Consider the following 13,504-nt stretch of genomic DNA (forward strand, 5'->3'; position numbering starts at 1 on the left):
TCAGTACAACACCAAACTCTGATAAGTGTAATTCTTCTAATGGTTTGCACTGTTCGAGCAGAATTTTCTGTAGCAAAATTAAAAACAGACTATATGCACAAACACCGATAATGAAGAATACGATATTAACATGGCGAAATGTCGGAGATATTAGTGTTTTATTGGATTACAATATGTATTTCGGGCATTCTCGAAAAAGTGTGCCCCTCTGACAGTAATACAGGATGAATCAAAAAGAACTTTACAGCTTTCGAATGCTATAGAAATTTATTGAGATAACATACAGAAACGGTAGTTGTGTCGTTTTGTAGTAAACAACCTCAAGTTTGGTTCACGTAGTGCATCAGTACCCCATTTCACCACCAGGAGAACCTGCGTAGTGCATAGTTAAAATGGCTTCTTAACACTGGTGCGGTCATGAAGGGCCAGTCATCTGACCACCTCGCTCCCCACACTTGACACTACTGGGTTTTCTTCTCCGGGATTTCATTAAAGACCGTGTGTATGTTCCTCCCCGTGGAAAACAAATGAGCAGACCTGATAAATCGAATCTACACTGCCGTACACAAATTACGCCCGATTTGCTGCAACGTGTGTGGGAAGAAATTGATTACCGGTGGGATATTTACCGCATCACAAATGGTAGCCACATCAAACCAAAACATCACTTGACACTTTTATGTGAAATTTTATGTTGTTTGCTACAAAATGACACATCTACCGATTCTGTAAGTTCAAAAAATGGCTCTGAGCACTATGGGACTTAACATCTATGGTCATCAGTCCCCTAGAACTTAGAACTACTTAAACCTAACTAACCTAAGGACATCACACAACACCCAGTCATCACGAGGCAGAGAAAATCCCTGACCCCGCCGGGAATCGAACCCGAGAACCCGGGCGTGGGAAGCGAGTTCTGTAAGTTATCTCAATAAATTTCTATATCACTCCCTAAATACTTGGAACTTCTGTGGAACGCAGTCGATGAGATGATCTAGCAAAGAGGCTGTTTACGTGGTTTCACACTTGGATAACAGTTTTATTTGTTTGTTCTTGATGGACAAGTCTATTTTTGATCAAACTTTGCCAGGTCGCTAGGACAGAGACATGGACCTGATCGCTCGCCCACCAAGGTTGCCACAGTGAACTTCCCCTGTTTATCCGCTCGGGGTAAGACTGTTGTACAACGGCTTGTGAAATTAAGACCGTCAATCTACATCGATAACCCGCAAGCCATCGTACAGTGCGTGGCTGAGGGTACCATGCACCACTACTAGTCATTTCCTTCTAGTCATTTCCTTCGCAAATAGTGTGAGGGAAAAACGACAATCTATATGCCTTCATATGACCCCTAATTTCTCATATCTTATTTTCGTGGTCCTTAATCGCGATGTATGTTGGTGGCATTGGAATCATTCGGCAATCAGCTTCAAATGCCGGTTCTCTAAATTGTCTCCGTAGTGTTCCTTGAAAAGAACGTCGTCTTTCCTCCAGTGATTCCCATTTGAGGTCCCGGAGCATCTCTGTAACACTTACGTGTTCTTCGAACTTACCGGTAACAAATCTAGCAGCCCGCCTTTGAATTGCTTCGATGTCCTCCTTCAGTCCGACCTGGTACAGATCCCAAACACAAATAAACCACACTTTCCTAAAATTCTCCCAATAAACCGAAGTCGATCATCCTCCTTCCCTACAACACTCCTCACATGCTGGTTCCATTTCATATCCAAGTATTTATTCTGGCATCTAAGTACTTAACAACCCATTTTTCAGTGAAGGGTATCGTGTTGTCAGTATTTCTCTTACCTTAAAACTGGAACCAATAACGTGGAGACTGTTTTCACGTGAAATACTCTTACCTTCTTACTTCACCTGGTCTGACTCACTTAGCCTTGCTGCTTCTGAACCTCTCTCCTATATTCGAAACTCTATAGAAACTCCTCTGTACTTCTTGCTGGGCTACCACTTGTGAGTACAAGGATTTTTCAAAGAGTACCTTCATTATGCTGTAGAATTTATATACAGCCTGAGGTATTCACTAGACCGAGTATTGTATCCTTTTGTGAAGCATGTAGCAAGTTTAATAGCGTGGACTAATGGTAAAACTGTAACCCGATATCAGTCCGGAGATAATGACGCACCTGTTGCACGAACGTGTGATTTACTTAATTTAAAAACACAATGCATTTTGGGAAGTCATAATCCCATTTCAAATTCAATAAATAAGGAAAACAAAATAATTATTTCGCGTTATTTTACATACTAACATACATATAACGGAAACTGGTCTGTATTGTCCAAGCAGCATTACGTACGTTAAAAGTATTATGCCATTAGGCACGGGCAAAAATAAGCAAGCAGTAAACATGCATTGTCAAACACATATTACTCTCCACTACACATATCATGATATAACGTTCGTAGTTACTTTGGCATTCAACGCTCTTACAGAGCTCTTTTTACAGACTAACGAAAGTAACTGCAATTTGCCTAACAAAGATTGTAATACCTTATTATGAATACGCCAGGGTCAACCAGTGATACAACGGTAGACTCAAAGACCTCTAAATGGTTATACGTATGTCACAGTAAAACTTAAAACCAATCAGAATGAAAATGTTTGCAACTATTGAAATATGATATAATATTCACTGATATATCGTCTAAACGCTTGATCCACATTGCAAAATGTGCTCACTACATACGTTGTAAATTACAAACTACAAACACAAGAACTTAATGACTACTAAGGAGATTAGCAGATTGAAGAGCCTTACGCAGTATGTTTGACACTGCATGTTTGCTGCTTGCTTATTTTTAATTGTTCCTAATGGTCTAATACTTTTAAGGTGTATGATAGTACATTGACAATATAGACAAATTTCCTTTACAAGTACGTAAGCAAGTAAAAAAATGCGAAGTAATGATTTGTGTTTGCCTTGTTTATAGAGCTTGATAATGAGATCATGTCTTCGCGAAACTTGTGTTTTCACATTAAATAAATTACAGGTCAGGGCAACTGATGTGTCATAATATTCGGACTATTTAATAGCATTAGCTGCAGCAGGATTCGAATCTAATTCCTTGCATATAGTGGGAAATTTTGATACTAAATTATCCAGGAACAAATTTTCCGTCCCTCTCAGAGGTTTCTTTGGCCAATATCTCTTTATGTTCCAAAACTCATGCACTTCTTACTAGACTAGCACTCTTGCTTACAAAGATATTGCGGAGAATATCTTCGTCGTACTAAGGGAGATGTTGGTAGTATCTTGGTATTGGGAATTTAGACTTTCTTGGTGAATCTCGACGATGAAGTCTTCTCGGGTTATCACCCGTGTCACGGCGTCCTTCTGCGGTAACATTTCAACAAGTTTGCTACTTGTCATCTTCAGGCTGACTGATTCGCCTGAGGATGACTCGGCTGATAACCCGAGAAGACTTCATCATATTGATATTGTGTTCTGCGTAACCTGGACCGTGCCTGTCTCGGGTAGTGTTCTCCCCGACTCATCTGCACAGAATCTATGGTGCAGAATAAAACCAACAACCATCCATTCAAAATCTGACCTAACATGTGTTTGTATCTGAAGTACAATCATTGACTTAGATGTAGTTCAATGGAACAGAAAGCGCGTACAGTATATTTTTCTACTAGATTATTGATTTTACCCGTAACCTGATGAACAATATTTTAGAATATTAAATATTACTCGTCTCTTTCAGAATGCGTAAATGTCGTCGAGTCTACGCTGTTACACAATGAAAAAAACAGAGCATATTTCGTCGAAATATAGAGTGTACATTACTTTTATGATCAGAGCTTGAATGAGCAATTCGTCTGACGCACGTACTCGTAGACTGCTTACATATCATAACAAACAGCTGTCTGTGACATAGACATTGGTGTCGCTATCTTGAAACACAGTGCTCAATCGCCCGTGATGCGTCCATGGTAGATTTTATCACTGTTTACAGTTCGTGACTCGTTGTCGAAGAGCGAGCATTAATAATTACAAAAACTCCCAGGTACACATTTAATACACTCCTGGAAATTGAAATAAGAACACAGTGAATTCATTGTCCCAGGAAGGGGAAACTTTATTGACACATTCCTGGGATCAGATGCATCACATGATCACACTGACAGAACCACAGGCACATAGACACAGGCAACAGAGCATGCACAATGTCGGCACTAGTACAGTGTATATCCACCTTTCGCAGCAATGCAGGCTGCTATTCTCCCATGGAGACGATCGTAGAGATGCTGGATGTAGTCCTGTGGAACGGCTTGCCATGCCATTTCCACCTGGCGCCTCAGTTGGACCAGCGTTCGTGCTGGACGTGCAGACCACGTGAGACGACGCTTCATCCAGTCCCAAACATGCTCAATGGGGGACAGATCCGAAGATCTTGCTGGCCAGGGTAGTTGACTTACACCTTCTAGAGCACGTTGGGTGGCACGGGATACATGCGGACGTGCATTGTCCTGTTGGAACAGCAAGTTCCCTTGCCGGTCTAGGAATGGTAGAACGATGGGTTCGATGACGGTTTGGATGTACCGTGCACTATTCAGTGTCCCCTCGACGATCACCAGTGGTGTACGGCCAGTGTAGGAGATCGCTCCCCACACCATGATGCCGGGTGTTGGCCCTGTGTGCCTCGGTCGTATGCAGTCCTGATTGTGGCGCTCACCTGCACGGCGCCAAACACGCATACGACCATCATTGGCACCAAGGCAGAAGCGACTCTCATCGCTGAAGACGACACGTCTCCATTCGTCCCTCCATTCACGCCTGTCGCGACACCACTGGAGGCGGGCTGCACGATGTTGGGGCGTGAGCGGAAGACGGCCTAACGGTGTGCGGGACCGTAGCCCAGCTTCATGGAGACGGTTGCGAATGGTCCTCGCCGATACCCCAGGGGCAACAGTGTCCCTAATTTGCTGGGAAGTGGCGGTGCGGTCCCCTACGGCACTGTGTAGGATCCTACGGTCTTGGCGTGCATCCGTGCGTCGCTGCGGTCCGGTCCCAGGTCGACGGGCACGTGCACCTTCCGCCGACCACGGGCGACAACATCGATGTACTGTGGAGACCTCACGCCCCATGTGTTGAGCAATTCGGCGGTACGTCCACCCGGCCTCCCGCATGCCCACTATACGCCCTCGCTCAAAGTCCGTCAACTGCACATACGGTTCACGTCCACGCTGTCGCGGCATGCTGCCAGTGTTAAAGACTGCGATGGAGCTCCGTATGCCACGGCAAACTGGCTGACACTGACGGCGGCGGTGCACAAATGCTGCGCAGCTAGCGCCATTCGACGGCCAACACCGCGGTTCCTGGTGTGTCCGCTGTGCTGTGCGTGTGATCATTGCTTGTACAGCCCTTTCGCAGTGTCCGGAGCAAGTATGGTGGGTCTGACACACCGGTGTCAATGTGTTCTTTTTTCCATTTCCAGGAGTGTATATAGTGCACCGTAACTTATACCCGGAGGACCGAATCAAAGTCCAGAGAAGATTATCGCAACAAAGAAATAGGGAGAAAGTTTAGGGTTTAACTTCCCATCGATGCGAGGTCGTTATAGATGGAGCACAAACTAGGCGATTTATTTGGGTGTAAATATGCAACTAGTCGCTTGTTCTGGGTTTCTTGATACAGTTTATTGCACCACTAACTAGTTTTCAAGCCTCTGCAGGCTCGTCATCAGATGGAGGTGTTACAAAAAACATTATATCGTGGACCAAGAAATGAAAAGTTTGTCATGAGTAAAAATGTAAATGTGTGTGAATTCCTAAGGGACCTAATTGCTGAGGTCATCGGTCCCTTGGCATACACACTACTTAAACTAACTTAAAGTAACTTATGCTAAGAACAACACACCCACGCATGCCCGAGGGAGGACTCGAACCACCAGCGGGAGGGGCCGCGCAATCCGTGACATGGCGCCTCAAACTAAGGGCCCATTCGGCGTGCCAAAGTTTGTCATGGTTTGGGTACATACCGTAGCATATTCGTTGCCAAAATGTACATTTTCATGTAACACACATTAATGTACACAGTATTTAGTTGCAATTAATTTTACAGTGTATATTTGTGTTTGTATATTACTGGTACATTATGGAAACGGGTTTGCTATGGATATCACGATGCAGTGCGCTGTAAGTACCGTTTCATAACATTAAATAACAGTTCAGTTCGTCATCCATAATGGGCATACTGAAAGCACAGACTAGGGTTGGGGAAAGAAATCAAAATTTTCAAAGGAACGAGCCAGGTATCTGCCTGAAGCGATTTCAGAAAACAACGGAAAATCTAAATCTGAATGACCGGGCGGGGAACTTTACCGCTGTCGCCATGGATACCAGTTAATCTTCATGCGACACCATCTCGAACGATTAATGCCCATTAGTTAACTTTCTGGACAGAGATAAATTTCGAGAACGGACCACTGCCTTGGGACACCTACACCACTAATCGTCAGTACACTAACTCCAAACTGGCTTCTTACAATTTCCATTTAAATGTCCACGAGGACAAAACAGGGTAAAAGTTCAAAGCCACTAGGTCAAAAACCTCACCAAAATACAACACTTCAAGTTTCCACGGAAACGCCGTTTATTAAGTTTTAATTAAACCTCGTCAAGTCCGTCGCTTCCAGAAAACACCATCTCCAAATAGTTAATAGTTCAATTACTTGTACGAAACCTGTTCTGACTACTCACTAAGTTGCAACCCTCGTGTATAAAATTGGAAATGATTAATCAGAATTCGTGCTGCCAACTCGTTTAAGCTTGTAGTACTGGCAGAATAGGTGTATCGACCTCTGAGAACCACTAACTGTCGACTTTTAAACATCATCCCCGCTCCACAGGGCCGAAAAGTTACCTCCTAAACCGCAGGACTGCACATGATACAAGCAATTCCTGGAATTGTTTAAACATCAGGCTGTTCAGCCAGTCAGCCTCAGTAGCTGAGTGCAGGCATTCCCACCGGTCATCTCCGACTGCCGTTATTATTACTCCTCTCCTCCCAGTGCTTCTCACAAGTTTATTTCCATCTTAGAGTTACCGATGGCCTACCATCCTCGATTTCAAGTACGGATACGTAAACTGCTTGAGGAAGAATGGGCAGAGGACTGGCGCCTTTCAATCTACATAAAAGTCAATACTACGCTGCGATCCAACAATTAATTAGAAACTTCCCCTGCTATCGAAAATTTCAGGTAAGCAGGACGCTAATAACTATCTTGGCATGAATGCGTGCCAACCGTGTTTCAACTCCTTTCCACATACATCCGATAGGCATCAAGGGCGACTCTTTCTGCGACTATGAGAGGAAAGGAAAAGGGGCTATAAACAACTTGCTGTTTTCCTACAGTATCTTCGAAGCACGGCAAACCCTTTTACTCAAAGCATTGTAAAACTGAAAGTGCCCCTTCCAACAAGTGCTCTGGCTTTATTGTGTCATTAAGATCCTCAAAGATACAATACCCTTTTTATCATCTTCGTACTCTTTCTAGTTTATGGTTCATCATCAAGCATTCACATGCACCTAAACATTCTCGTTTTACCACCTTCGTATAATTTTTAGTTTTGATTTTCTATATATACATTTCTTTTTGTAGATAGTTTTTGTCAAACCATATGCTCTTCCCATTGTATTAACTGTTAAACCCACTGCAGATTTTTCTAGTTCATTCTGCTCAATAGTTTCTCCAACATATTTAAATTTTCTAACATGTTCTGTTTTATCCATTTGTGTTTCTATATATTTTGCTACAATTTTTCTATTTTTTGTGAATTTTGTTTTTTCGACTGAAATTTTGATACCAGTTCTGTTGAGATGAATTATTTGAGTAACTACCAGCGACAAATTTTTTGTACGTATAGAGAAATAGCTTGCAAAAGCCAGCAGTTTCTCTTAATTCCAATTATTTTACTTTCCACAATTAATAGATCAATTTTGTAATTTTTTAACTCCTATTGTCAGATTCCTACAATTTTTCTAAAACGAAACTTAACAGTAATGATGATAAGCCTTCTCATTGTCTAAAACTAGTTTTTATTTAAAATGGCTTCTCTCATAAATTTAATTGTAGATATCATCTCTGTTAGTTTCATGAATTACAGTTGCTAATTTTGCTTTATACCGAACCCTATAATGTGTTTATCTATTGTTTCTCTATGTGTCGAATCGAATGCTATCTTGAAATCAGTAAATGATATTGTTTTAGGTTCGCTGGTTACCATTCTCTGGCGAATTATTGATTTTAAGTTAAAAATCTGTTGTCTGCAGGAGAGTCCCTTTCAGAAACCACCCTGATATCCTCTCAGCTGTTAGTCTAAACTATCTTCAACTCTGACCAGGAAAAATTTTCATAACATTTGGTATGCCACTGGCAAAAGTGGCACTCCTATATTACTGTTGACTTTTGTTTGTCTCTCTTTTCATGTTATGGGTGGGTTAATGCTGTTTTCCACGCTTCTGGAATCTTTCCTGTTTTCAAAACTTTCTCAAAGAGTAAATATAGATCCCTTTGGTTCTGGCCATTTCAACAGTTCTGCTGTGAATGAGTGTTCAGGACGTGCTTTGTTGTTTTTGAGTGTTTTGATGGCCTCATGAATTCCAAGCTCTGTTAATGGGAAATATTTTTCAAGATGTTCCGGCATTCCTGGAAATTCTGATGTAACTGAACAGTTTAAGAGTCTGTGAAGAACTATTGCTAATATTTCGCAGTTTTCCCTATTATTTAATACTATTTTACCATTTTCATCTTTGAAACAAATACTTTGTGCTTAATGCCATTAATTATTTGTTTAAAAGTGTGGTAAACATTTATGTTATTCCTTTTGGTGAAATTTTCTTGTGTTTCTACAAGCTGCAGTTTTTGAAAGACTCTTTTGATTTTCCAGGTTATTTTTTATATTTTTTTCGTTTTTTGTTTGAATTTTTCTACGTGTTCATCTTTTTTTTAACATCTCCATTTTGTCCATTTTTGAGCCCTTTGTTGTGGTACTTCTTGATACACCTCATCCCATCTTGTATTCTTGTTATTCTTGGCCAGTCCTAAATTTTTCTCTGCCGCTTTAGTAACTTATACTTGAGGTTAATTCCAATCACCTTTTTAGTTGTATTAATTTTTTCTCTTAATTTTTCTTTATTTTCTATTGTAATACTGGCTTTTCTGAGGTTCTATCTGATTACTTCCTGGATTTTCTTTTCAATTTTATATGGGAGAAATTTTATGTTAAGCCTTTGTTATTTTATACGAGATAATAACATGAGTAAATGAAATTTGATGTCTATGCGTGGTTGCATAAACACTTTAATCATCAGGTGTATACTTTCCCACTTCTACTGATTTCTTTTTTATTTTCTAGTTTCGCAAAAGTCGATATGTCAAGATTCCTCATCTATAAGTATAGTACCTATGCGGAAATTTTTAAGTAATCATAAATTGTTGTTCAAACTCTTTATATTGTAATTTCTCTGCACGGTATATAATGTTTTACATTTTTACCACGCTGTTGGCAGTATGATTCAACAAACCCAACGCAAATAAAAGTAAATAAAACTTAGAGGTATCAGAAGTCGTAGGTAATGTGTTGCCAGCCTAGTATCCTCTGACTACAACATTCGGCATGTATTACGTGTCTCCGCTACAGCATACACGGATAAGTGAGCAACCAAGCCATCAGCGCTTGGCTGCACGAAATCAAATTCCGCGGCATGTCAGGCGATGACTCTTGTGTCGCTAACAGCCAAGATGATATCCTCATGGTCTGTCCGTCTATTGCGTCAGACTCGAAAGGAATAACATTCCTTCCCCTGTCGAAGTCCGAATAGGAACATTCTTCCTCCGAACCCAAAATGCAAGGGAATAATAAATTACACGTTGCCAGACCAACTTCAAAGGAAGTAAAAGAACATATTTCACTCCCCTCTCAAAACGAGGTCATACTGCAAAAGCACTGCTTTTAAATGATGTTTGGCCATGGCTATCTGGACATCAGTGTCGTATACATATTATCATTCTTGTTTATATTCTTTCAGTTATTTCATTAATTACTTCAAATTATTCTTACAAGGATGCAACCATGGAATATTCAAAGGAATCCTCGAGGCTTTTGCTTGAGGTAGAGTGAGGGAAACCATAGAAAAGGAGATGTCTGCAGTAAACTGTATGTCAGTTCCCACTGATTGGGTATATACTGCTGCCAATCAAAATTTTAACACCAGGAAAGAAAGAAAGTAGCGAAATAATGCTTGTAGTGTGTAAAAAGTATAGACGGAAGAATACATTATCAAATTTTGAGACGATTTGTAAGTACACAGGGTGCGAAATTTAAGTCACACAGCAGCTATTTCTGGCGTGTCTGTGCACCAAGTCGAATTGACTTTGATGGCAGATACAGGTTCATGATTCCATACGACTTGACGTCTATGCCAAAGTTCATGAATCGTAGTGGTTGGCGAGTAGCAACATGGCAGTCTGTAGACGTGCCTCATGACCAAATGTTTTCAGCGCGTGAGTTATCCTCATAAAGTTCTAGGCGGGGTAACAGTCGAACATCTCTGTACGTGGTAGGTCAGGAGAGCACAGGCAACATGCACTCTTGCATTACCTTGTTGAAAGACAGACCTTGGCCACTGACCTTAACACGTGAGAAATGTGCCCTGATGAGCCAACACATTATGAACACTACCCAACGAGAGATAGAATGCCGACTGGCGGCATTGGCGATACGTGAGGCGCTAAGGAAGAAACCCTTTGATATCAGAGACACTGACAATGGGAAGATTGTTACGGCCGGGCACCTGGAAACGAAAATCTGGAAATCGGCGAAGCTGGTCGTCTGTTTACGTGCAATTGTCGTGAGCATGTATGGAATGTGGTTGAAGGAAGATGAAACCACGAGTAGGTGACAAGATGTTGAACACCTACGCTCCATGACATGATGGTGAGATCGGATGCATGCTGGCTCTGTAAAGCGGGATAGCCGGCGAGCTGTTGCCCATCTGGCGTCTGGCAATGAGTACAATGCTAGTGCAGGTAGTGCAGGGATAAGTGTAACGGAGCAAGCCGTACGGCACACTTCGTTGGAGATTGAGCTCCGCAGGTGACAACCTCTTTATGTTCCCACGCTAACCCATCGACATCGTCAGATACGATTGTAGTGGAGATGGGGTCATCGAGATTGGGCCGCGGAAGAATAAAAATGTATCGTCTAATCGAATAAATCAAGTTTATTGTCACAACAGATCGAAGGTCGTATCTGGATACACTGTTATCCAGATGAACAGTTCCCTGAAACATTCACTGCGCCACGGTGTAGGTTGCTGGGGGCAGTATTATGCTATTACGGAAATTCACCTGGGGTCTCATGGGACCTGTGGTAGTAATCGAAGGCACCATGATGGCTGCTGGCTGTGTTAACATTACTGCGGTCCACCTTCATCACTTGATATTTGATGCCTTCCCAGACAGCAACGGCATCTTCAAACAGGCAAAAATAGTGCTACAGTGGTTTGAAGAACATGATAATGAATTCACGTTGTTGTCTTGTTAACCAAATTCGCCTGATATGAAACCGATGGAACACATTTGGGATGCTATCGGATACCAGGTCCACACCCAAAAACCATCGGCCCGTAATTTGCGGGAGTTGTGTGACCTGTGCACAGACATATCGTGCCACATACCTCCGAAAAACTATCAGAGCCTTATAGAATCCATATCACTCACATTACCTTCCAAAGGTGGACCACCTCGCAACTAAACAGATACTCGGATGTTTTGGATCGTCATTGCATGTGTGTCCTCTTGGGCGTTAGGAGCGTAGGGCTATTGAGATCGTATGTAGTTTTGAGTATAGTCCTCCTGAATCCTTCGATCCATATTGGTAAAACAGTCGTAGGAAGCTAGCGAATGCTAGCAGCAATATCGTTGAACGATAAACTACAGTCTCGAGAGGTTACGACCGCTTTCGAATTACAAGACACGCACTCGTAAGTTGCAGACTCCGTGTAATGGCCAGCAGTGTAGAGCCTAAACAAGCGATAACTTCGCCTTCCCGAGGGGTGATGAGCGGTGTGGGATGACAACCTCCGCCTACATGTCGCAGGGCTATCAGCCAAGGTCCGTGTTCTGTGCTTTTCCAACAGCAAGACTGTCATATGGGCATAGGGATTGCCAGTCTACTCTGGTGTTATGACAGTCGTACTCCTACCCCGTCACGTATCAGGATGGGTCCCTTTACTCATTTTAAAATTAGAAAAGAGAACAACGATCAACAGAAAGCCACGCAGAATACACAAAACATTTGGTAACAGAACAGTGGAGTTGTTTGTTGAAATTGGCACTATAGTAACGTGATACTCAAGGCCCGATCTTTACCAGTATGTTAAGCAACCTTAATTCAAGTCACCAACGAGCTGAAACAGTCGCGTTAAGGTATCCGCATTACAGACTTTTCTTCTTCTTCACGAGGTATAACACAATCTTCTCATTAACAAAAAACATTCAAATGCGATTTTTCAGTGAGAAACCCACTGCACAAATTTTGCTAGTATACGGAATGCAGATGGCGTTAATCCTACCTACTTTGGGCGGTAGCTCTGAAATATTGACCATTTCCATTTCCAAGCATGTGGTATACTTCATGCTAATTTGACATTGTTGCATGCCACCTTTATGGTGTTGTAATTTTAATGGACAACGATGTATTGTAATGGAGACTCCCCAGTGTAAGGACACAGTCCCACACTACAGCACAACCGATAGATCCGAGCAGTCTCGTTACTTTTATGTCGGTCTAGTATTCCGGACGTGACTGTTATCACTCAGTCAGATACAGGTACTACAGAGACTTCTGATAGTTTTGTGCAAAAACTTATTTTAGGATTTTAGATGCCACTCTCGATACCCCGAAGTCAGCATTAATTAGTAAATTTCACGGACTGTTGTAATTAGTTCCTGCGAGGAAACCAACAATGACACACCAGCATCAGGCCAGACACACTGAGGTACTCAAGTGTTCAGTAATACCTACCAGTATGCCATGGTATATGATTTGTATTATAATAACAAGACTCAGTGCTACAGTGTAAAGTGCAGGTTGTTCATACTCCTCATAACATAGATAGTGACTGCATCATAAACAGGTTCGATGATCCTGGTTATAACTCCCCTTAACGACACGCTGGGAAGACCCACTCTGCCTCGTCTTCCGCATCCTGCTATCTTTCCCATCTCGCATCCTATACCAACTCATCCACTTCCCACAACTTCTCCTCTTTCTGGAGCACCTTCGGACCCAATATATTAATCGTAAAACTCAGTCCCAGCACATCCGAGATATACCCTACTTTCCAGTCCTAGCCACTTCGGCCCACCTCGTGTCGCTATTCCATTTTCTTCCCTCTCCCTTCCTCCACCTCAATGATTACTAACTATTTGCGGTTCTACGGGACACCATATTCAGACTCGTCATTCCACCTCC

The 13,504-nt window shown here is 42.1% G+C and overlaps 1 protein-coding gene across 2 annotated transcripts in view; it reads left to right on the forward strand.

Moving 5' to 3' along the window:
• Window positions 1-13,504, forward strand: part of LOC126469570 (uncharacterized) — a 187,345-nt gene that overhangs the window by 156,928 nt on the left and 16,913 nt on the right. The window lies entirely within an intron of this gene.

This window comes from Schistocerca serialis, chromosome 3 (assembly GCF_023864345.2).
Source record: "Schistocerca serialis cubense isolate TAMUIC-IGC-003099 chromosome 3, iqSchSeri2.2, whole genome shotgun sequence".
In the NCBI taxonomy this organism is placed as follows: Eukaryota; Metazoa; Arthropoda; class Insecta; order Orthoptera; family Acrididae; genus Schistocerca; species Schistocerca serialis.